This window comes from Sebastes umbrosus, chromosome 5, assembly GCF_015220745.1.
Source record: "Sebastes umbrosus isolate fSebUmb1 chromosome 5, fSebUmb1.pri, whole genome shotgun sequence".
In the NCBI taxonomy this organism is placed as follows: Eukaryota; Metazoa; Chordata; class Actinopteri; order Perciformes; family Sebastidae; genus Sebastes; species Sebastes umbrosus.
In genome coordinates this window covers 9,984,138-10,010,803 of record NC_051273.1, presented here as the reverse complement: position 1 = coordinate 10,010,803, position 26,666 = coordinate 9,984,138, and the positions used below count along the sequence as shown (strand labels likewise).

The 26,666-nt window shown below is 40.0% G+C and overlaps 1 protein-coding gene across 1 annotated transcript in view; it reads right to left on the bottom strand.

The window, feature by feature from the left end:
- Positions 1 to 26,666, bottom strand: part of lrrc7 (leucine rich repeat containing 7) — a 137,882-nt gene that overhangs the window by 90,856 nt on the left and 20,360 nt on the right. Inside the window, exon 2 of the mRNA XM_037769360.1 lies at positions 24,110 to 24,393. The gene's annotated coding sequence lies outside the window, so the exon portion shown is untranslated. The remainder of the gene's footprint in view (positions 1 to 24,109; positions 24,394 to 26,666) is intronic.

The following is a 26,666-nucleotide window of genomic DNA, read 5'->3' as shown; positions in this document are numbered from 1 at the left end:
TACAGTGTGTAGGATCTGGCGGCATCTAGTGGTCGGTTGCAGATTGCAACCAACTAAGGATATAAAATAAGAATATGCACTGTTGAAAATATATATGTATTAAACAATAGGGTGTCTTGCAAGATGGTCAAAATCAAAGCTGGAGAGGCCGAGATATCCAGACTTACAATCCCCTAGTAGTGTTTAGTTCAGCTCCAAAAATACTAGATCACACGTCTCATGACACAACTACATAGCATCTTTCATTATGCCAAGTCCATGTCATATCAGAGTTATCGGAGCATAATAACCAGTTTTCTACTTGACGAATTCACACCAACATCCGAGTTGTAATTATGACTGAGAAACCTTTTTTTTTTTTTTAAATATAGTTTTCAATATATCAGACTCGGCGCTAAACAATGCAGAACAAAACACAGGTGTGTCATGTCAGTCAAAGTCTGTCATTAAAGATAATTAAACCTACATTCAATGAACAGTGTTGAATTGCAAATGCACCGTACTTTTTAACTCTCACATGTCGAAGTCTGAAACTATACAACTGTCTTCAGTTGACCAATGATGTGAATGATTGCACGTTTTAATTTATTCCAATCTCAGCCATTCATCCCATGTAACCTAATGCAAACACAAAGTCAGACCCTCCCTGCTTCGTAAACAACCATTTCTTTCTTTCTAAATTCCACTCCTCCAGTTTGTAATGCAGTCTTTTGGTTATAAATATGCAATTCCCTAATGAAATCATCATGGTTCTGTGTAAAAATCTGTGCAGTGCCCCATTTAGTGTCGACTTTGTGTTTTAAATTTTCCCCCACAAAGATATGATCGACCCTGCAAGACTTCCAATCTAACCAGCAATAGCAGCAGTAACACGTTCAGATTGAGAGTCAGTTTGCAAAAACATCACTGACATTATCAGCAACTGTCCCCGCTGCCAAAGACTCTAAGTGTTTGGCCTCGTGCCCGGGATAAATGTGTCCCTCCTCCTCCTCATCCTCCTCTTGACCGACACTTTAGCTTCCAAAATTGAATCTGAATCTGAAAGGTAAAGGTGCCATCTATCAAAAGTGATGCTCAGTGTCGTTGAAGCTTTAGCTCTCCAGCTCATTATTTGAATTCACAGGGCAGGACTCATTCAATATTGAGCGTGGTAAACGTCTACATTTACTTGTCATCACTTATATTAACGGTACACCCCAAATGATTGCACCCGTCTGCAGGAAATATTTCTTGAACATGTATGATGGAAGTCCAGAGGCCAAATATAAACAGTTGTTGAGAGAAATTCAAATCATGCGGAGAACATTAACTAACCGCAGGTGAACCACAGTTATGATTGCATAGTTGTGATAGTCGCTGAACTGCAGAGGACCCCTGTTGGTTTTGTGATGGACATCATAGATGTTAAGTGAACAGCCAGAGCGCAGAGCTCAATGCATGGCAAACTGCTGCTCATAGTCAGTAGCCTACTGAGTGGACTGCTGTTTTGCGGGTGCCTGAGCCCAATCAGCTCATCCACAGCCAGCATGAAGCCAATTAAATTCTATTTGTTGCCTTTAGTATCAGTTTGCAAAGCAATAAATCCACTTCACAGACGGGATGGCAATAAATGACTAGTTAAACTCCTGGTTAATCTACGATGTGCAGTGCAGAACTGTTTATCTCCTCAACTCAGAGGTTTGACCTGATGTGCAATCTGCAGTCTTTCACCACAGCTACACATTTAATGTTGATGAGCAAAGATTAGCAATTCAGACAAGAACATCAATATTGTAAAAATTCTGCAAAAAAACTCCAGCGTTCCTGTTTTTCTCCACATCTGCACATGGTGACTACAGTGGTTAAGGTCAGGGAAAGACAGCAAATAAAGGTATGGTTAGGGTTAGCCAAATAAAAAACTTGGTTCCACACCCTTAGTTTCTTCCCTGCTACGTAAAGGGCGCACAATTTCCTGCATTAATACTGACTGCGTGTTGGTGCTGGACATAAATTACATAGCATGAACCAATACTACGGCATTTATTTGTATGGCCTAAGCTCATTTGCAAGGTCCCTCCAAAAATAGGCCTTTAAAATGCATAAAACTCAACAATAAAATACATATAAATCAGCAGAAAAAAAAAATAACAGAACTGTGTCTCCTATAAAATGATGTGCTCATACAACTAAACTGCATTCTCAAACACATTTTCTCCTGGATTACAGTTGCAATTTTTTGCATTTTTAAACCTGAGACGTTGTAAATTGAAACAAAACAAAAAGCACAACAAAACTACATTGTTTGGTTTAGTAAAAGAACATCATGATTTGGCTTAAAATTATTGTAAAATGATGTTTGTTATGTTATTAAGCTACGGATATGAATAAAAATAAGTGAACGTTGACTTTCAGTTTCACACGGGACACGAACAGCGGTCTCCTGAATGAAAGACCTGTTTTTGTTTTTTTCACTATCATTACAAACATATTTGTGATGTCAAAAACCAATAATCTGTGACAAAAAACATTTCCCTCGAAATGTAATTCACAATGCAGTTTCATTGTATGAGAATGTCATATCTAGGAGACAGGGCTCAATAATAGTACCATAAAACTCACTGACAAGCACCAGATCATTCATGACCACATGACTGTCCCCACTTTAAAAACTTGAGTTTAAAATGATCCTAGTCATGATCCATGTTAAGCCCTTAAATTTAAATCCTGAGATGTGGAGTCATCCAGTATGGACATAATTCCCAGGGATACAGGACTGAGATTAGAGGAGCAGGCTTGTGGCTTTATTCCAGGACCATCAGGATAAATTTGTTTGTCCTTCCCTTGTAACCGCTGCTGAGGAACCCTTAAGCACAGCACTTAACCCACAACTGCTTCAGTGGATCTGCTGCTACGCTGGGCAGCTTCCAGGTGTAATTTGTCAAATATAAATGTGCCAGTGTGGAGCAATACATTCTTGCAAAAATCTACCCAAACAAAGGTTAAAAACTAAAATAAAATAATAAAATAAAATCAGACATTTATTTCATGCTGTGATCAGTTTAGTAGATTTCTGATTGTTGCAGTGTTATCCTTCAATTATTTCTGCCTCAATGGGATGCTAAAATGAAAAGATAGCTGCCTTCCAAGAGGGGCAGTGTCGGTCAGGATGAGTTTTAAAGTCTCATGATCTGAATCCAAACAGTGAGTGAAGGCAATAATTGATACTACAGAAGGACTACCAGGCGTGTGGGAGGTCATGACAACAACAGAAGGCTTAAAACTGGAGCAGTAAAATAAGGTTTCTGAAGTACAAGATATAAAATGTTTTGGTATATGACATAAATATGGTTCAAATCATGGCTTAGACTGACCTCTGACACTTGATAACTAAACATGACTGAGGACATTCAGCTCTACTTCCCTCCACTGTACTCAACTCTACTCAAACAAATGACATAGTATCCTTATGCCATCTGTGCCAGTTGGCAGAGCCAGGATGAAGCTCCAGTTAAACCCAGATGGCAGCGCTGGGACTCTCCAAGATTGACTGAGTTTAACAACAGTCTGGGAGAAAACAGGAAGCTGGCCAGCCAGTCACTCTGTTGGTCAACAAGTCTTTTCTCTCTCTCTCTCTCTCTGTTTCCTGGGTCACCTTGAGGATCGTCCAAACCCATAGAAGTTGACAAAACACCAACTTAAACACCATGGGCCCTATCTTACACCCGGTGCAAAGCGGTGGCCAGAGAGATCACGGTGCACACACGCCTCTGTGGCGTCTCATCTCATTATCCCTCTCTGTGTCTGATTGTAGACGTAGGCTACTTCAAAGTTTACGGACCCTCTCGCCCTAAACGGCGGCGTTTTGAGGCTGAAGGATCCGCGTGTTACGCACCGCCTCTATGGCAGCGCCCGACTGCAAGCCCGTGAATAATGCATCTTCGGAGGATTCCGCTCAGCCGGTCCGAGCCCCCCGTGGGTTGCATCGGAAAGTAATACAGTTTTCATTATTTATCAATAAATGTTTATCATATTTAGCCTAGTGCTTATTATCTTATAATGAATTTTGCCCCCATGCTGCCAACGGCTCTCCAATTTGCCGAATCCGCCTTTTAAAAAGCAATGCGCCAATGTGCAGGCGCAACTGACTTTTAAAGGGAATGGGAGATGACACTCTGATTGGTTTGATTCCTGTTACACCCAAAACACACCTATGATTAATTAAGAGACTAAATACCACCCCTTTGCCCCTTGTGCCTTACTTTGCGCCAAGATTATGAACCGCTTAACTAGCAAAAGTGGAGTTGGACACGCCCTAAATGCACTTGCGCCATGTACTTAAGATCATGTGCTATAGACCATTAAAATAGACCCCCATGTCAAGTTAATACTTCCAGGGATGAAAAAGTTTAAGCCAAAGTCCTGCTTAACAGCTGGGACTGCATTTGTTGCCAGGCAACAATTTAGAGGGGCCTTGGGGCTTTTTAGTCAAAGTGTGTATATAGAAGAATCAAACATTTAATTTCATAAAATAAAGTGGTCTACTTTTAGACAACGGCTGACAGCTCAAACAGAAAAAAGTATAAAGAATTGTAGTATTTGTTTAGACTGATAAGGAGGAATCCTTAAACATTTGCTATCTTTAATTCCTAAATGCAGCTGTGTACTCTTGCACTTGCCATCTGTTTGATTACAGTGATGTATAACATTACCATAGTTTTATAAAAGCAGTGAGCCACAGGAGGCCAGGCTTTACAGCGATTTAAAATCAATATGAGGAGCTTCATGTTGTGTCTGTTTATGATGGTAAAAAATGAATTGCTCTTATTGATTATTTTATAGGAATACTATTATTTTGCTGCATTTTTGATTCATTGATAAATCTTCACCATCAAACACAAACATTGTCAAACACCAATACTCAAGGATTACTGACTGTGAAAACTCACATGCATAATTAGTTGCGCATTCCTACTTTTTCTGTGAAGGAGAAATTAAATACAAAATCTTTGGCAAAGGGGCAACTTAAAACAAGAAGCAGGCCTCAAGACAAGACATTTTCACTGTAACATCTACAAACATTCTCAGATTTTGCTTAAAATGTAAATACTGCATGACTAAAGGCTCATAAGAGCCTTGTTGTCAAGTACCTCAGGTGAGAAGTTATCAAATTTAAACACAATGCATGAGAAACAGCACATTTTACACTCCGTGTAACACTTTTGTGGGCCAAACTCCTTTTAGGAGAGCCAGATTTTGCCTACAGGTCCTATTTCAGGCAGCTCGGATTCAGCTGATTTTGCCCACAGGACCTATTTTGGGCCGCTCTGGTTTAGAGAGCCAAGCACGGCTCCGCTATAAAGCATAGGTCGCACTGCTGTACATTTAGAGAGCTAGCCTATTTTTGGTACCAAATTGCTGCTCCTTCTCAAAACCTCATGCCTATTCTGTAAGTGTTGGATGGAAATAGAACAGTGATGCTCATAATGTCACAACAGGATTTCCAGCTCTGCAATAATGGCCCCATATGTGTCTCAGGGGAGGGTAGATGCAGAGAGACTTGTGTATTCACAAGCAGCTTGAGAGAGGGGTATCTAAAACACACACACACACACACATACACTTGCTTCCCAAAGAGACTATATGAGTATGAGATGGTGCCCTGCAGGTAGCAGGATGTCATGCAGCGAACTGACAGCCTGGTGCAGAGCCAACAGAAAGAGTTGTGTCATTAAATCGCTGAAGCCTCAATAGTTGCTTCCTGTTAAGACGCTCACTAAGTTAATGTTGCCAAGCAACAAATACAATTCTAGCAAGTAAGAGGAGCTTTAGTCGAAATCACTTGGCAACACAAATTTGCAGGGAGATGTAAAAAGAAAAAAAAAGGAAAATGTACTAAAGAATCAATAGCTTTGCAATGTCACATTATGAGGTTTGGATTTCAGAGAAGTAGCAGCTGTAATCAAGGTCACCTGGGTCAAGTTCAAGTCATTTTTAATAACGCTTTCTGTGCATAGGTCAATGTCTTTTTAAACATGAATATAATGATGACAGATTATTGTAAATCCCTGTAAAGTGTGTGGGACCAGGAAGAAAATGACCAAGTACTGAACGCACATTATTCTGCCAACAACAGTTGGTTTCAGTTGAACATCCTGTTGCTAGTAGCAACCGCCATAGTTTAACCAAAGAGTATAGACGCAAAGAGGCGAAATTCTGCTGCTTTTTTAACAATGTCCGTTAAATGCGTTGCGGTAGCGCTGCCGCCACTTTGGACCGAAAACGCCAATAAGTCCATTGCCATGAAAGTATAAAGAGACGTCTGTAAATGAGAGGGTAATTGTTTTTTAGGTAAATAAACGCCCCAGTGCGAACACTTAAAGCCTTTATTTAAATCGTTATATCCTAAAAGTTGTAATATTAACTAATAGCTGAATCCAGAGTTATTTTCCTCGACATAATGAACGTGCATTAGACCCACAGGACTGCACCGCCCTGCACGTTCATATGACATATCTGGTTCTGCCAGCTTCCTGCTAGCTGTATGCGCCTGTAATAATGGATATATTGGCTGTAATTCATCACTTTTATTATCTTATAATACACCCAAGGGCTGTATGCTGTAAGCCTGTACCGTGGTGGATGTATTAACATCTCTGTTCCCAAACCGGCTATGGACAGTAGCTAGTAGTGCTAGTAGCATGACGTAAACACACAGCTTCTTATACATCCATGTTCTGTGGTCTATTGTACATCTATTTTTTGGAGGTCCTTGACATGAAAATGTTTGAGATTGCTCTCAAAAGCTGTGTGCTGGATTTTTCTAACTTCCATTTATGTCCATCGCTCAGAGGCGTAGTTTTGCTGCTGGGCGCTGACGTTGCAATGGAACGTATAATTGACTTTAATTTCTTGGCAATAATATGTTCTTTGGTTTGACTGACATTGTTACGTCCACCCTTTTGTCAGATGTGTGACTAAACAAATATTAAAAGACATCTTTTATCTACTCCCCACATGCCCTGGTTGGATCATTATCAGTAGGTGATTTTTATTAGAGCTGTTTTGTGATGGTTAATGTGATCTGTGTTCATTTAGTTTTCCTGCGATCAGTCTGAGGCTAATGTGTCGCAAACACAACATTCTGAATAACTGTTAGCTGATTTCCTGTTGGGCTAACTTTTATTTCTTTTTACTTTTATTTACTCTTGGATTGTATTTCATTTTCTTTTTTCCCCATTACCTTAAATTAACATGCCCCCACCGACGTAGCTCCTTACATTGTTTTCGAAGCAGGGCTGTACTTCGGTCGGAAACAACCAAGTTCAAGACAAATAATCAGTTATATCTCCCAAAAGTCAACATTTATCAAAAGAAACTCTATTGACTCCCGTGTTTCTCTGTGGTTTTGGTTTAGTTAAAATAACTCATCAACAATCCACATTGGTTCCAGCATCACAAAGCATTTTCTATATTTTTATTTTTAGAGATTTCACTTCTAGATGGGAGACAGCACAGCAAAACTAAACGTTCTCACTGTGTGAAAGTATAATTAGTGTGATGAAACCAGTCCATACAGAACCATATTGTACCATACCAAACCCCACAAACACAATACTGTACACCAGAGGAGAGCAGAGCAACTAGTGTTCAGTAAATGTAACACAATAAAACTGCATCCATACAGCCCGCACTAAAGCACGCATAAAGATGTTGCATATAGGTGAACGATTCATTGAGGTTTCTATAATTCATAGGTCTATGAATAAGTGATATGAGATCATAATGTGATTCATGGAGATACTAACTCAACTCCAATCACCAAGCAGCGAAGGGCACACACACACACACACACACACACACACACACACACACACACACACACACACACACACACACACACACACACACACACACACACACACACACACACACACACACACACACACACACACACACACACACACACACACACACACACACACACACACACACACACACACACACACACACACACACACACACACACACACACACAGAGAACACAGGCTTTCCCAGTTCTTTTCCTGAGCACCTTATGAAAAAGCAGAAATGTGTCTTTTCCTTGCATGAGGTACCTCACTGTAAATTATAAATCAATGCCAGGCCGTCCTTTATATTTGGAATTGAATTCCTTCTGTCTCCACTTCAACTCCACTGACTTTACTTAAAGCCAGGAGGGAGAAAGCCACCAACATGACAACACCAGTAATAACGCTTCTTGGATTAGACGGGCAAATAAGTCATAAATGACACTGAAAAAATCGCACCATGGAGTTGGAAATTTGGTTTACCACAACAAATCTGCATAACAGCATTTAGGCTTTAGGTTTAAAAAACTAACAACTGGTTAAAGTTATTTTTACAGTGTACAAATGTGCAAGGAGAAAATAAACTAAAATGTATAAATCAATCAATAACTCGCCAACGCAATCTCACTTTTATGGAAAGGGCAAAAATAAATGCAGCGCAAAAATGATACCATTGTGTGAATAAATACTCAAAACATGAACTGACAACTTCACATTTCAGCACATTCTCACTCCCAACTCGTCAAATACAGTCAGTGGCTCTACACTTCAAACTATGACGCTCTAGGTACCCATCTAACGTCAGTTTTGGACTTGTCAGGTACGGCGTGTCTCTTTTCAAAACAAACTTCCAACGTCGGTTTACTTATTTTAGGTTTACTTATGCAACAAAACTATGTGGTTAGGCTAAGGAAAAGATTATGGTTGGGGTTAACTACGCTTGTTACGTAACAAAACTATGGTAAAACCTCAACATCGACTTGGATTCATGTGGGACACCAACAGCAGTATCCTGGATGAAAGTCCTGTTTGTTTGATACAGTTTCAAACACTGTAGGTTTAGGAAATGTTTATTTCATTCATGTAAAGCAGCCCTACTTGTCGTGATCTGTTTACAACGTTGACCCAATCGCAGAGTAAACAAGCAGGACGGAAGTTTTTAAATAAAAGCGAGCTTTAATTTAGCTGACAAAAATCCAAAAAAAACACAAAACAAGGAGGGGAACAAAGTACAAGGAAAACATACCAAAATCAAACCGAGAACAAAACAAAACTACAAACCAGAGGATACGAGAACACGGGCAGGAGAAACACTAGGACCAGAGCTGGAGGAAACAATGAACACGGAGGACAAGGTAGCCGGGACTGGGGAGACAAGACGAACCGACAAGGACAGAGGGGAAACACACAGGCTTAAGTAACAGACAAGATTACACACAGGTGAAACAAATCAGGGCGGGGCAGACAATCAACAAAAGGCGGGAAAACAAACAAAGGAGGGAAGTAAAACCAGACAAGACACAGGAGGAGTGAACTACCAAAATAAAACAGGAAACACCAGAAATATATACAAATACACCAAATCCAAAATCACAAAAGTAAATAATAAGAGGCTGGCACAGCCAGAACATGACACTACTATGTTTTGAAGGAAACATTTTCTCCCGGATTACGGTCACAGTTTTGAACAGTTTTAAAAACGTGGTTAACGTTGTAAATTGAAACAAAACAAAACAAAATACACAACAACACTACCTACAGAGGTTTGGACAACAAAACTTCTGGGTTAGGTTTAGTAAAAAAACATCATGGTTTGGCTTAAAATTACTACGTTTCAGGAGACGGACATGATCAGCGGTGGTGGAAAGTCCAGTGTGCCCGCCCGTAGTGGACTTTCTTGCTTGTTATACTCGTTTTTATACCACATAACTTTCAATAACGTTATTATTCCACGTAACTTCCATTAACGGTCGCTTGTTGTACTACGTCACTTGCTGTGGCTGTCTGTGGACTTACAAACAAAATCCCTCCAAACGTAATTGAGAATGCAATTTAGTTGTTTGGGAATATAATTTTCAGGACAAAGAGATCTATGTAAAGAGATCTATTCACATTTAAAATGGTTTCATATAGGGTCAACAGTATTTTGAGTGCCTGTATAATCTGTTTCTCAACAAGTCTGAAGCCACGATGATCTACTGTACGAATACAACCATAACTGATTAGAGCAGAAGAGAGAAGACAAGGGCAGAGCAGAACAGTAGGCAGCCTTGTCCCACTGTCTTCTTCCTGCCAATATGAAATATCCATGGTTGCCATGGAAACACAGTTTCATGAATCACTGTGTTTTATTTTCTTTTTCTGGGGCCAAAAAGCTGCAGTTTATGAAGCTGTCTTGTTGCACGGTGCCCATTACTGTCTGCATTGTAAGCCTTAAGATCTGTTTGGTATTAGGTGTGGGAAGAGACCAAGTTTTAGTCTGCTCCCACTGAGATGACTAATTGGCTGGCTAGTTGGTTGGCCGGCTGACCAGCAGGCTGAACGACTGACTGACAATGGAGGGACGTGCTGCGGAAAGACGGGAAACACATGGGATTACATGGCAGGTAGGAGCAGGTATTTGGACAACGTGGTAGGCTGCCAACAGTGCATGGCAGAGATACTGTATACAGGGTAAGAAGCAAAAGCAGCTCCAGCTTATGTAGGACTTAAATTGACTTGAAAACATTGACTGTGGGTCTTTGTAAGGTTGCAGGTCGACTGGACTGTTATCAAGAAAGAAAGGTATTGGGATATCTTGCATGTAGAGTGACAAAGGTCAAATTGACTGTTTTGCGGTCATACAACCTGCTCAGCAACCAGAAGCCCCTAATGTTTCTTGAGAAGACCTCTACCACACAGAGCAGAGCAGAGCACATTATTCCCTGGTTTATTATTTACTCTCTGAAAGGCCACGTCTCTTTAATGTCTTCTCAATGTGCCTCTCTCTCTGAATCCGAGAGTACATTCAGCCTCCATACTGCATTACGCCTTATATGGCATTTTGTGAATGGGTGTTGCTAGGTAACTGGAGTGCAGTAAACCGTAGCGACTTGTTTCTTGTATTTAGGATGATTAAGGATTAAGACAACAGTTTTGAGCACTGGAGTTGCTGAACTAACTAGAGGAATTGCATGTACAGAGAAGCTGTGGATTGTTTTGAAGTTACTGTTTTATTTTGGTACAAAACAGACATACTGTAGATTTTTTTTCTCGATGGCAAAGCAGTGTAGCAGTGTTTTGTACCGCAAACAGAGAACGTGTTTCAATTTTTGTTTGTCGGTCCAACATTTTAGTCCTGATATCTCAACAATTACTGGCATGATTAGCTGCATCCCAGCTCTGGGGCTTCAAAGGAGGACCTGAAGATCAGGCTGAACTCTTATGAAGTGCTCAGTCTCCAGTGAGACAAAACCTAATGGTGCATTTGGGCGGTCAAATTTTAAGTCAATAATTTCCACGGTTATCACCTGAGAGTCTTCAAGCCAGCGTCCATCTCAACCTCCTCGTCATCGCAAAGTTTGGTGTTAGCCAGGGAGTAGTTGTAAGCTGGGGAAGTGTTGCAGCTAATTTTAAAAGTGTTGTTTGGGTTTTCTGTGATGTTTTTGGTTTTGATATTGTCATGCCTGTCTTTCGTTGTGGCCCAATTCAATCTTTTACAACAAACAGAGCGGATTTGTGCTACTATTTTTGCTACTATGCCACTTAAATGCATAGGAGGACGTGTCAACATAATGCTAAATTAAACCAATCATGTTATTTAATCTCCACTGTATGGCTTTCAATTTTGGTTCAGTGTCTTAATTGGGAAACATACCATACATGAATGGTGACAAACCCCACACCACTGTTTTGAGCACCACATTTCTTGCTGTTTTTGAGTTTAACAGCAGCTTTTTCACTTCATCAGACGAACCAAACTCGGTGAAAAACAGCCTCAGGTTCCGACAAACTCTCCAGTTGGCCCAAGTCTGACAACACCATCAGGCCCAAAGCAAAGGTGATAATCTTGGCCAGCTTGGTGCAACCCGTTTAAGCCTCTTAACTAGGAGCAGCCTTCATGTAACCCCCCTCCAGCAGTGAGTGAAAAAAAGGTGCAAAACCAGCTGGTAAAACATGTGGAGTAGCTGATTGCACACACTGAAGGATGTGACCCCCCAAGTCTACAGTGTTCACCTCCTCATGCTGGATGGTTCAAGGCTTTTTAACTTGGATCACTTCTGGGAAATAAAGAAATGTCTCTTTAGGTTTGAGCTGTATACACAGATATTCACATATTTCTATGAGTAGGGATCATTTTACAATATAAAACCACTACTGCTAAACAAGAAAAACTGTAAAATGTCTATTTGAGGCTGAACTATCCACAATTTATAGCTTGCCAAATAAGAACTGTCAGATAATTCACTCCCCCAAGTGGCCAAAAAAAATCTGTTATTGCAGGTTTAAATTTTTCTCAGTTTTAAAATAAGGACAGTTTTAGTGTGTGCGTAGGTGGAATTAAATAAGTGAGGGGTGGCCATTGTTCTCTATCTGGCACCTACAAGATAAATTAAATTAACACACTCTGTAAACTTACTACTACTCGCTACACAAACCGCACATAATCCGAATTACACACTGTATTTTATTTTATAATACCTTTTTACTTCTCATGTGGTCTTCAGTATTCATACTGCCGACTGCATTGTACAAAATACTTTCTTGTGTAAATAAAGATACCCTGATGTGTCCTCAAAATATATTTGCACACAGAATGAATGGAAATGTTTGTTACAAACGGGCTGATTTTCTGTTTAAATTCATTTTCAAGCACACATGAACCCATAGAAAAACACTATACAAGCCTGTACACACACACACACATACAATTTCATGCATGCATCTCCATGTCATGCTTAACTATCCAGCATGTAATCATGGTGTTATTACTGTACAACAGCTCTTTACAGATGTGAAAAGCCAATGCGTGTCACACCTGGTTAACTGTGAGATTCAGCCAGCTGTCCACAGTATGGACATGCTCCTGATGCATTATGGGTAATGGCTGACGTGGTCAAAGGTCACTAATTTGTCCTGTCATCCTTCTCTCATGTCTTCCTCTCTCCCACATCTCTAGTTTCCATCATTTCTGCATTTTTCCGCTGTTTGCCTGATTTGCTGTCTTATCAGATTTCTGTACACTTTCCTTTGTTTCAGCTCTCTCTTTATGTTGTCAGCACAAAAGTAAACAGAGATAGACACAACAGAGAGCTAGGTACGTACACTGTGATGTGAGCTTGCAAGCTGAAATGCATTTGTGGACAGTGAGAGTGTGAATTAACAATGCTATTTTGGTCTGCATTTGAGGATTTAATTGCCCTCTGATCCTAAATAATTCTGACAGAAAGGAAAGAAGAGAAGTGCCTAAAGAGAAATAGATTTTCCCTGCCCTCTTTTCTAAAAGTCTCTCCATTCACTATTCATCTATGTGCTGTATGTTTAATGCCTACATCAAACTTCACTCTGGATGGATGGATGGATACATTTCAGGATTTCTTTCTCCTCTTCACTTTATCTCACACTTTCTGCCTCTCACTTCTACAGTATGCCTCCTCTCCCTCTCACTTGCGTCAGCACTTCTGCCTGCTGATGAATATATGAATGAGATTAAACCAGAGAGTCACACACACACACACACACACACACACATACAGTACGTACACACTCTCTCATTCTTCCTCCAGCACATGGCCTACACCACACGGGGGACATAAACATTTCCATTTCAGTGGTGCAATATCCACTGACTTTTTCAACTGTCTTAAAACTGTTAAAGAAACTGTTAGTTCTTTAAGAATATTATAGATTTCAGTGGATTTAAGGAACTTGAAATTGCAGGATAAAAAGTATAATGAAAGCCATATAATAATGAGACCACCTTCCAGCAGGAGACCCCCTGTGTGTCTTTGATTTTCTACTTTAAATGAACCCGCAACATGTCAAACAACAAGTAAATAATGCAGCTAACAAGCACTTTTTTACCTCAAGCAAGAATCAAATCCTTCCCTGTTTACGATGGAGGAGGAGTCTTGCTGCGTATGCACGCACACAGGGGGAAGTGTAGTTGTGTGCATCATAAACCATGTTTCTCAGACCCAGAAGGTATAATTGGCCCTTAACTCCAGGACACAGAGGGATAGATGAAGGATTAGAGATAAAAGCTGGAGGCATGGATAGAAGGAACAGATGAAAGCTCCAGGAGAAGCTCTAGGAAACCAATCTATGACGAGAAAAAAAAAAGGAAACAGTTGTAGAGAGAAAGACAGACGCTGTGAGGCAAAGATGGATGAAGTGCAGCTTTCAACATTAAAGTTTCCCCTTCTTCCTTCCCTCCCTTTCTATCTCCCTATTTTCCTTTCTTTCTTTTCCCTCTCACTCACTCTTTCCTTTCACTTCACTGTAGGCTCTCTGTTGCTATGGCGACCGTTCCTGCCATCGCTGAGGAAGAAAGGACACCTGAGGAGAGGAAGAGGAGACAGCAGAGGAGCAAACGGATAGATGAAAATGAAACTGTTGCTCAATATGTTGACCAATCCGATACCACTGTAATATCTGTCTGTTACATGTGAGGCTACAGTTAGCAGCAGGTTAGCTTAGCTTAGCACAAAACGTGAAAACAGCTCACTAATAAACACATTATATCTTGTTTGTTTAATAAAAACCAAAGTGTAAAAATTAGGGCTGTCAAAGTTAACACTATAATAACGCCTTAACGCAAATTTGTTTTAACGCCACTTATTTCTTTAACGCATTAACGCATCTTGCGATTTTTAGGTTGTAGCGGGCTCAGTTTAAAGCTGAAGATACTGAAGATACTGGTATCATATGAAACTACTGTAGAAATAGATCTAAACTTGCACTAAAAGTTGGCAAGGAAAAACGGGCATGGCCATTTTCAAAGAAGTCCCTTGATCTGAAAATGGGTTCTATGGGTACCCACAAGTCTCCCCTTTACAGACATGCCCACTTTATGATAATCACATGCAGTTTGGGGCAAGTCATAGTCAAGTCAGCACACTGACACACTGACAGCTGTTGTTGCCTGTTGGGCTGCAGTTTGCCATGTTATGATTTGAGCATGTTTTTTATGCTTTATGCAGTACCAGTGAGGGTTTCTGGACAATATTTGTCATTGTTTTGTGTTGTTAAGTGATTTCCAATAACAAATATATACATACATTTGCATTAAGCAAGCACATTTGTCCACTCCCATGTTGATAAGAGTATTAAATACTTGACAGCCCTAGTAAAAACGGCAAGTGGCCAGGCGCAGTAATGTGACGACAAGACCTCTATTTCTCAATAATACTTCCAAAAATGTCAAAACTATAGCACACGAAAACGCAGTAGCATGTAGTGTATTTTTACACTTCAAAACTTAATTTAACATGCAGCTTTCGTCACGCGGGCTGTGCAGGTTGTTATGTGTTAGAGGTGCTTAAATGTGATCATTCATTTCATTCAGGGGGGTCAAAATGAAGGAATTAACTTGGTTGGAAATGGCATGTCTCTAAATGTTACCTTCTGTAAGATGAATGTAGAGTCCTCTCGGAAATCCTCATCACTATGTCCAAAGCCCTTCTCTTTACTCACTTAGATTAATGTGGAATGGCCTCCCAACTCTCAACACCACTAGGGTACCGAAGCACCCTCCGAATTAACACATAAAGACTAATGAACTTCTGAAAATGGCTGTTATTGACAGCATAGTGGACAGAATTAAAATAACTGTACTCACAGAGCTCTTTATCTACCATTTCCTCCAACATACCTGACAGAGCGGAGCTCAGGTGGGCTTTACCAATGGCCCCTAATGGTCGCACAAGGTCAGCAGTAAAGGCTTTGTGGGACTCACATCTGCTGGAAAGCAATAAATACTGCGTTCAAGAGCAACCTGCAATAACATTGCACCACTATCAGCTGCACAGGTTTACAAGAGAACAAATTAATGTGAATGATAACAAATGTAAAAGAAATCGGGACACCAGTACACTGAATAGTTTTAATTATTTTATTATTCAATTGTTTATTATGTACCCAGGACTCCCTGGAAGGCACTATTGAAACTGTGTGGATTATCCTGGTAAAATAAAGTTAACTGGATTAAAACATATCTCCATTTTGGGTGATTTCCATATTTAAATTTGTTTGCAAAGCTCTACTTCTTCACTGCTGCTCATAAAACCCTTAAAAATGAATTTGGGCGAACTCCAAAATCAATATGGGCCAAAAAAGTTTTTTTTTTTTTTACTGAACGGTAAACTCTCCAAATGGCACTAGTTGCCTGTAATCTGGCCAAACAGGGAATTCCTCAAATGATCCCAGTTGAGCCAATAACAGGAGGCAGCTCTGTTACCCAGTGTGTTACTTCTACACCCTCTCTACCGTGTTAAAGGACTTCTCTGTACCTGTTTTTTCTATTTATTTCCCTGCATGGGCTCTGGTATATGCTTCTGCAGTTCAAATAGGCTTTTAGGCTTTTGCCCCTGTCCCAGTGTATGTCTTCTCATGCCACTGTCACACAGCAACAACGACACGTTACTGTGATTATGCTTACACACTTTAACTAAGCACATAATCACATTATCTTAGTCACAGTGTGATAACAATAGCTACGCTTACCCACGTTCTTGCTTTAATTAAATTATATCTATAATGTGTGAGCCACATCAAACACCTACTGTGTGTATTGTTTCATGTCATTACAGCATGCAATAGGATAGCGTCACTATCAAGGATAGACTGTATATAAGATATGGACGTAGTCACCATGACATCACTCATTGGTTTGTGGACTGCTGCTTTGAAGCCTCGAGTTCTGCATTATGGCCATCGCCGTCTTGTTTTTTGGCTGCTAAGTACAACTGAACGCTGAATAAGACATTTATAGATGACCAAAAGGTTAAAAAGTTATAATTAACTTTCATGAACAGAAAACACTGTGAAAGGGTTAAAGTTGTAAGACGAAAACACAGACAACGCCGTGGTAGTGATTGTCAAACACAAGGTAGCCACGCCCTTAAGCACACCCTCCTTTATGGTCTATTTGACTCCAAATGGGACCATAATTTACTAAATGAACATCATGCTGTATTGAAGAAGATTTGAAACTAGCGATTGAGACCATAAACTCATGTTTACAATGTTTACTGAGGTAATAAATCAAGTGAGAAGTAGGCTCATTTTCTCATAGACTTCTTTACAATCAGACTTCTTTTTGCAACCAGAGGAATCGCCCCCTGCTGGATATTAGAAAGAATGCAGGTTTAAGGCACTTTGTCATTGGTGGACGTGGACGTTGCCTACTGCAATCAATAAATAATGGTATAATTACGCTGATTACCTGTTGAAATTCACAGTGTGTCATAAAAGAGTTCTTCTTCGTGTAAATGGACTTAGATTCGGCATTCATTTGTATTTAGTTGTATCATCTACATTCCTCCAAGTAAGCCTGAAGTCAACTTCCTGGAACAATGCCGAGGAAATTGCCAAACGATTTCACACCGATTATGGCATATCTGTCATAATGGACTATTCACACGGCTCAGTAAACTTTCACACATTCCAGTTTCTGAAAAATGTTTTTTTTTTTGCAATTTTGAGGACGTTTGCAATTATGAAGTAAGTCATGACTTTGAAATTCGTGACAAAGCTGTGAAAGGTGCTCAAATAGCTCAGGGGGAAGTCAGTCTCGAATCATGCTATCAGATGAAGTTATCTGGTTCCTCTGCAGCAGATTGAGGGTGATTTACAGATTGTTACATTGCAGCGTGATTGACAACAGACATTGCATTCAGCAACACTCCCTCCGTCTTGAAGAAAAAAAAAACTAAATTGCTTTCTTCAGTGGGATTAAGATAGGATTTTCTCATTCGGGTGTTCCTGTAATGTGGCCCCAGGAGTGAATCACATAGGAGTTGTTCACAAAAGCCATTAACTCTGTTCAGTTCAGCTCAGACTGAAGATACAGTCCCATGGGATTCATTTGCAATTGCTTCAATTAATATGGACTTGCTCAACTGTTCTCTGTTGCTCTACTGTCCTCTTCTATGGAGAAGAAAAAGGAGTCATCATTGGCAAATGCCTCTCACACAAAGGAGCTATTTAAAGAAGCACTCTGCCCAAAAAATACAAATATTGCAAACATAATCTTACACCATACACTGTGTGTGCCTGTGAATCACGCCATCCAGAGTACCCACTACCCTTTATATTGTGTTAATTACAGCTCAGTCATTTCGGTGAGCGCCCCACTGAGTCTATGGGGGGCTCCATGAGAAACACATAGTTCCCAAAGGATGAGGCAGTTTTGTGGCAAGATAAACACAAGAGAGGTGTTTCTGTTATCTAGCCGACCCTAATTGATATAAATAGGGTGGACAGAATAATAGAAACACCTGTCAGTATAACTCAATGCAATTCACCCTAAACTACAGCCTCCAAAAGGATCATATACAGTTAAATCAACACCTCTCTGAAACAGTTTAAACAGTGTAACCTTCATGAAGGATTTCTTGCAGGACTGTTGTATTAGACTGCATTAGTTTCAGCTATGTACCTAATAAACTAGCAACCGAGTGTATGAAATCCCTGCTGTTTGCCTACTGGAGAAATTATGAGCACAGAACCTGCCTCATGTTATTTCACATCACATGGTCGGGTCATTAAACACTGATGGATTCATTTTAAAGGGTCATTTTTCAACCTGGATCTTATTTTCCCATGTTTTTGTGTCTAACTGACTAATAGGGACTCAAACTGGTCCAGTATTCAGCGAGAACACAGCAGACAGCAGCTGCTCGCAGGTTGCATTGTAATCCTGTTGGGACAAGCTGGCACCGTCATTTACGTCCACTAAAAGTGCTTGTTTTTGCCATGACAGGCTCTGATTGTTTGTCTGACATTATGGAAAGAGTCTCGCTCAAGGAAATATCTCGTTCTGAAATCTGGCGAGGTGACGTGCTGCCGGAAGACAACGGTGGAATAGTGGAATACATCCATGGTGGAAACGTGAGTGCCAGCTGGGCAGAGTTTGTTAAGTTGGAGAACAGAAAGCATAACTTAGTGTTATCTAAAAGATTTTCATTGTCATGGCTGAATATTTAGATGATTTCAACAATGTGGATGAGGTCTTTCAATTCAATGGCCGCCCGTATTTACTTGAGCCAGAGTATACGAATACTTAGATATCGCAACGAGACTTCTCCTTGAGCGGGACTCGGACTCAATAACAAACAGACCGGATCAACAGAAAGGTAAGGAAAGGTTTTATTTCTCTGTAGGGTCCTTTCCATAATGTTGTCAGACACTTAAAATAACAATCTGAGCCTGCCAGTGATAAAAACAAGTTGGACGTAACGTTACTGACCTCAAGATAAGTGAATGAAAATGGGTTCTATGGGTACCCACGAATCTCCCCTTTACAGACATGCCCACTTTATGATAATCACATGCAGTTTAGGACAAGTCATAGTCAAGTCAGCACACTGACACACTGACAGCTGTTGTTGCCTGTTAGGCTGCAGTTTGCCATGTTATGATTTGAGCATATTCTTTTATGCTAAATGCAGTACCAGTGAGGGTTTCTGGACAATATTTGTCATTGTTTTGTGTTGTTAATTGATTTCCAATATAAATATATACATAATGTGCGACTAATTGGTGATTAATCGTGATTAATCGTGGACAATCATGCGATAATCACAATTAAATATTTTGATTAATTGACAGCCCTAAAAAAAATACAGAAGTAACCCCTTAAGTGTGAACCAGTGGGATATAAATTATGGAGTAAAAAAGGACAATGATCTATTATGCGAACAAAGGCATTTAAAACATTTATGATGACTCAATTTAGACCCCAGGTGCAGTCTGAGGTCACTACTGAAAGATGTACTTTTTTTTTTACCAGGAAGTAGCTACTTCCTGGAAGTTCAAGTGCCCATTTCATCTTTCATCTTTAAAAAAGAAAAAGATTCTGGCATCGCCTACATTATAAAATATAACCAAATAGAAGTTACAGGGCCAAATGAGACATCAGTCAAATGCTGCGGGAGGTCTGTCCCCCTAAACAAGAAAGCCAACCAGAGTCTTTCACAGTGATTTCACCAAATGTGATATCTCCAAAACTGCTAGATGCTGTTTGGTAGATGGGTCTGAGATGCCACCTAGTGATACTGATAGGACCATCCCCGTCAAACTACACTCTCCTTTTCCTGACTCAGCGAACAGGGATGAGTAGGACTGGTTTCCATGGCAACAGTAGACAGAGAGAAAGAGAGAGAGAGAAACTCAATGAGGCTATTACGTTTAACTTGACCCATGTACGCCCACACAAACACCCACTAACAGGTACAAAGACACACACACACACACACACACACACACAAAAAGGCTGTTATAGGGTGATACATATCATAGATCAAATTTTAATAGTTACTTTGTTTTTAATTGCTTTTGTGAGTCAAAAAACACATGAAGGTACAGCATACTTATTCAGCAGTGTGCAATTCAAATAGAGAGATTCTTGCCCTCTGTTTAACTTATTAAAGCAGATTATTCTGAAGGATGTGGAAAAAGCAAGATGGGAACCGGTGACTGATTCATCTCTGTCTGCAGACATTGTGGGCAATAAACTTTATTCCCACAGCAGACATTTGGAACTTAATGAGAAAGTCTATCCACAAGAGTAACATAACCTTGCTATGGTGACTGGTTGAGTACCAATATGCTCATCAATAAAAGATGTTATCTTCATCATTTCAATGACATTTGTCATTTCACTGATCCTCCAATGAAAATGTGTCTAAATCTTGATTAATGTGTATATTTTACAGTAACATAAGCCCTCCACGGTTAGTTGGAGAGCAGTTGGGTACTTAAAATGCTGAGTGTTTGGTCTATTAAAAATTCTCTTTCATGTTTTCAACTTTAAAATGGCCACAGCAAGTTTTTTCATTGTTTCATAACTGCAGCAGTTACAGCAACCCAAGTTCCCTCTGACCCTAAAACAAATTTGCTGTCTACAAATAACATGTTTTCTTTTCTATTTTTGGGCGCGAATGACACTTTTGTTTAGAGCAAGATGTCTGGACAACTGGCCTGATTGCTGTGGCATCTGGTCTGGATGTTCATGGTCTACAGAGGATGAATTGTAAATATATTTAGTGTCCACTCTAGCACTTCTAAAATGTCCACTTGTACACAAAAAATAACTAAATCTAAATGGAAATTTAAGAGGCTCCATACACGAACGTGCCTGCCTACATGCAAAAATATACTATCAATACATTTCAATTCATACAGACAATATTTAGCCTGGGAGAATAAAGAAACGGAAAACGTTTTTTTAATAGTTTTGCCTCCAGCGCCGAAGTTGATGCTCACTTGGTGCTAAAACCCCTTCACTTTACCCAGAAGTTGGGAAGCAAGAAACAGGATCTTTACTTGGATGTTGAGGAGCTGCAGTATTTGTTCACGGACTAACCGAAACCTACACTGTACATTTACTACCACGAGACAACTTTACTGTTTCTCCTGTGCTGCGATCACCAACACCTGAATGCTTTGATCCACCATCACTCTCTCTCTCACTCTCTCTCTCTCTCTCTCTCTTTCTCTCTCTCTGTCTCTCTGTCTCGCTCGACCACCAACTACGCACTGAGCCGTTCCCATAGAGTATGCATCAAGCTGTGTCAACACACAACGCAAATTCGTTTTAACGCCACTAATTTCTTTAACGCATTAACACAACTTGTTTTAGGTTGTAGCGGGCTCAGTTTTAAAGCTAGAGTGAAGCCAAGTTATCATATAAAACTAAAAAACCTAAGAGATCCATTGGTACCAACCATGTCATACCAGCTTGTCGCTATTAAATAACGCTACAAAGTTAAGCAAAATTTTGGCGAGATGATAATTTCATGCAGTTTTGGGCAAGTCATAGTCACGTCAGCACACTGACACACTGACAGCTGTTGTTTCCTGTTGGGCTTGAGTTTGCCATGTTATGATTTGAGCTTATTGTTTTATGCTAAATGCAGTACCTGTGAGGGTTTCTGGACAATATATGTCATTGTTTTGTGTTGTTAATTGATTTCCAATAATAAATGTATACATACATTTGCATAAAGCAGCACATTTGTCCACTCCCATGTTGATAAGAGTGACGAATCTCCCTTTAAGGTACACTTTGAACAGATGCAAAATGTGCGATTCATTTGCGATTAATCGTGACCAAAGTGGCCTAATTCTCCACTTGGCACACAAGATATTTCACTATTATAAATCAGATTTGCTAAGCAAATTCATCCAGTTATGAATGATTTGGGCATTTTCTCAAGTGCCACGATATAGAAGATTTGTTCTAGGTTAATATAACCAGCTTTGAATCTGAAAAAGTTCCATACAACACATAATACACATTGTCTCAGCATCAACTCATTGTTTTCACAATTTGTCTGATTTTAACCGTGATCAGGTTTGTGTTTTAAAGTTTACCTCAGTGGCTCATATGGTAAAACAATGCTGATCTGCCAGCTGCTACTGCTGCCACAGCTGCAGTTTCACTGTCACCTGAGTACCTGTGTGCTTGTGCTGCTTATTATCACATGGTGTGACATTGGTCACAGGAGTCATGGCGAACAATAGCAGATTGGTGATTCATTCAAATTACATAGGAACATGATTTCCATTAATAGTACAGCCGTAAGGACTTTGCAGTGTTTCTGTGGGTGGCTGGGAACCCTGTTGTGCAATGTGTGTGTTTATACAGTATGTCTGTTCTGTCACCAGCAGTTGGTTTCAGTTGAACATTGTGCAGCTAATAGCAACCGCTACTGGCACAGTGACATTTCTATAGCAGTTTAACTGACATCGTTACATCCAGGCCTTTGTCAGATCTGTGACCAAACAAATCTCGACAGACATCTTTTTTTTTATCTTCTCCTCAAATGTCCTACTTGGAGCATTATCTGTAGATGCTCTTTTTAATGTGGTTGTGCCATTGTTTTCCTGTGGGGAGAGCGGCGCCACCAAGCGGTGCCACCAAGCGGTGTGCACAAAGTTCAAATTATTTCAACTTTGACCTCGGTTGCTGCTGACCTTCCAAAGCGCAATCAATGAGATAACAGCTGCAACTGTTGTTGTTGCCTAGAAACAGTGAATGGCGTTCCTTGCATACTTTTTGATGGCGTATTATACCTGCGCTGCAGTTTGCCTCTGCCGGGCTGTGCGCCCTACCTCGCGGTGAACGAAGAGCAAATTTCTTATTATGTGAAGGCAGGTAACTGTTATGTAGTTTACTCTTTTTACTTTTACTCTTGTGGACTCTTTGTGTACTAGATTAAATCACTGTAATTTACGTTCTTTGATGATTTAATGTTGTTCTTTCACAGGTCTCAAGTCTATACTTTTGTGAATTTAGTTTCCTTGTTTCTGCACTATTTCATTTTTACAGTAACTTCGGTCCAACTCTTGTTTAAAGTTTCATTTTTTTTTTTTTTATTTGTTATCCCTAGCATTGAATTTATTTTCCCAATACTGTTTTCACAGTTTCAAAAAATGCTTCCAGTAAAACAACTCAAAGGCCAACTGCTGTCTTCAATTTATACTAGAAGCGTGTTTAGCTGACTGCAGCTGTACAGCTACGTGAGGGCAGAAGAGCCTCAGCAATGCTTCAAATGAATCTGCATTGGAAGAACTGTGTCTAACAGTTTTTGTAACTTTCCAAAACCGACAATCAAACAAAGAGCAATTGTGCAAGTGCAGAAGTGAAAAAGTATGCAGGGTTTGAACGTCTCTCTTAAGCTTGATTCACACTTCACACAATTATGTTCAATCACGAATACTTTCAAGGACACACTGTCTGAAAGTGTGCGCCATTATCCACAATCTTATGATGGCTTTGAGACAACAAAAGACAGACTTCTTGGATGAAGATTGGGGAGGCAGTGGGATGCAGCCAGGAGGAGGCAACAGGTATAAACACTGTTTTAGATGTGGTCGACGCCTCCTACCCATTTACCTCGCTATCTTAAACCTCTTTAGCCCCTCCTACCTCCCACACCTCATCCTCAGCTCCCCTTTTCATCAAACCCCCCACCTTAGTCAGGGTGATAATTAAGAAAGCTGCTGATACGGACAAACACAACTTTGAGAACTTGTGATACAAAAGCTCCTCCTCTCCTTCCCCCCTCGTTTCCTACCTGTACTGTGGGCCAATGAAGGTTCAGATGCCGGCGTATGAGGCGTTGGTCCAGCTGTCAGTCACCCTGAAGATCAGTGGTGGGTGGAGCTTATATCCCCAGGTGACGGCCTGTGGTTGGTCAGGTTCATCTCTGCCTCCTTGTAACCCAACCCACTGGGCCCCCCGCAAGGCCTTATGGGTACCAAACTCTGCTGAACATGTTTGTGTCTGTTTGTCGTTCGGTTAAGCAGTCAGTAGCGGCTTTCTCGATGAATCTTCTTGTGCCGTCTTCATGTAGGTTTCCTGTGCGAACAGACAATAAAGAGAAAATCACGTTTTTGTGAATCAGTTAACCCTTTGCTAACTCAAAGGTCCCCCTTATTACAGTTGTTACAAGCCTTTACAGCACTTTACAATGACAACGGGGGGGCAGATTTACCAAAGAAATTCATAGTTATTTCTGAATGAATGCGTCCTTGAGTTCAGATAGAGACAGACAAAAACATGCCTCCCATTTTTCCCCTTATATCAGAATGATAATGTGTAGAGCCAGACCTTTCTTTAGCACTGGGGACAAGTCTGGCTATGCGGACTACTCTTACTATCACCCAATGCACATTGCTTCAACATGTGGAGAAATCCAATCCAGGTCTGCCATCGCTACGGTTGTTAAGCAGTAGTTGAGGGAGGATTTTCACTTATCACAGAATTGACATAGTACAGAAAATATCAACTTTCCAGTTATGCAACTTGATCTTTTCTTTATTGCCTGCCTCCATTTTTAACTGTTGTAATGCCCTTATTTGAGCATCGGTGCTTAGATACAGGATTCGACAGCCTGTCGTTTTTAGCAAGAATATAAAAGTATTTATTGATTGCATCAAAACCAAAAACAAAGACTGGGGAACTGTCAAAATATTAACAGTAAAAAACTGGATATATTATAATTGACTAATCCCCAAACTACAATAAAAGCTTTGTGCTGACTTCAACCCCCTTTCCTTTGTCACTTAAAAAAGAAAATACTTGTCTCTCTTCATTATTAACACAAACAGTTAAGATAAAACATGCATACAATCTCAGTGTGACAGTGTTGGGTTGATGCTTTGTCACATCTGGGTAATAACAAAGTGACTATTTGGCACTGATGGAAGACAATAGCAGTCTTCAGTCAAGAGTAAAATGAAAGGTTACACTAATGATTTTCTGTCCCTGCATCGTGTGATTTCTTTTATCTGCCTTCTGCCAGCACTCCTCAGACTATGATACAGTTTTTTCCTTTTAATTGTAGTTCTAACACTGATCAGCGCAAATAAAAGCCTTATCTGGGCTTTTTTTTTGCACTGAAAATCAATCAAACTCAAAAGAAAAAATAAATATAATAGCAATTAATCATTGTCCAAGTCATCGATTTTGCTATTTTTCCTCTGAAAATAAATTATTTATAAAAGAAATGAAATGCAAAACTGTTCATTATAAGGCTTTGAGTTCTTTTTTTTATCAGGCCTAACATCCTAATGAGCAGTTGTCTAGAAAGTAGGTGCACATTTACATTTTGAGTTCAACATGGCGTTATAGATCTTTCACCACTTCTTAGATAGTGTCTTAAGATATATTTACAACTGGGTTAATTGCATTTTTGATATTATGCTGTTGTTGTTGTTTAACTGATTAGGGCTGTCTTAATTAGACCGATTTAATGCCACTAATGGCCATTTTCAAAGGGGTCTCCTGAACTTTTACTTCAAGATATGTGAATGAAAGGGGTTCTATGGGTACCCACGAGTCTCCCCTTTACAGACATGCCCACTTTATGATAATCACACGCAGTTTGGGGAAAGTCATAGTCAAGTCAGCACACTGACACACTGACAGCTGTTGTTCCTGGGTTCGTGAGAGTTTCTATTTCATTTTTTCCACTGCAGACATAAGCACATGTACACATACATGCACACACACTTAACTAGCATCTGTAGACATATGATGGTGTTAGTTGAAGAGCACTCCACGACAGTTATGCAAAGTGACTCTTGACGAGTTTAAATTGATTTATATTGAGAATGTTCTAAAACTGGACTCTTTACATTGCTGTGACTACTGGTGCCCTCAGCACAAAACCTGTACATCATTCTCCCTCGTTTACAGTCAGTTCATTAACACCAAACTAAATCTCTAAAGACCACAAATGAAATGGAATTATTGCTCGGTAATGAAAAATTATTTTTCACCCGTGGCGAGATGAACAGTAAGTCGAAACAACAATGAGATGACAGCAGCAGCAGCCTGCCTGCCTGCGTGTCAGTTTGTCTGTCCAAGCAATCCAAATGACATCCAATAATGTGGAGATGCTCGTCACCATGGCGATGTAGCATGAGTCATTGTGAGGTTCGTTATGGAGACAAAGGCCTGTCGAATGTATGATTATGATTAGAAAGAAAGAGAGGGTTAGCCTAGATACCAGCACACATACAAGTATTGTATATAAATATACTGTATTCTATAGAGAGAGTTTATTCCCTTCCACCATGTAATTTCAGACTTGTCAATTATTCTTCCTCTTTCAAAACAAAAGCCTC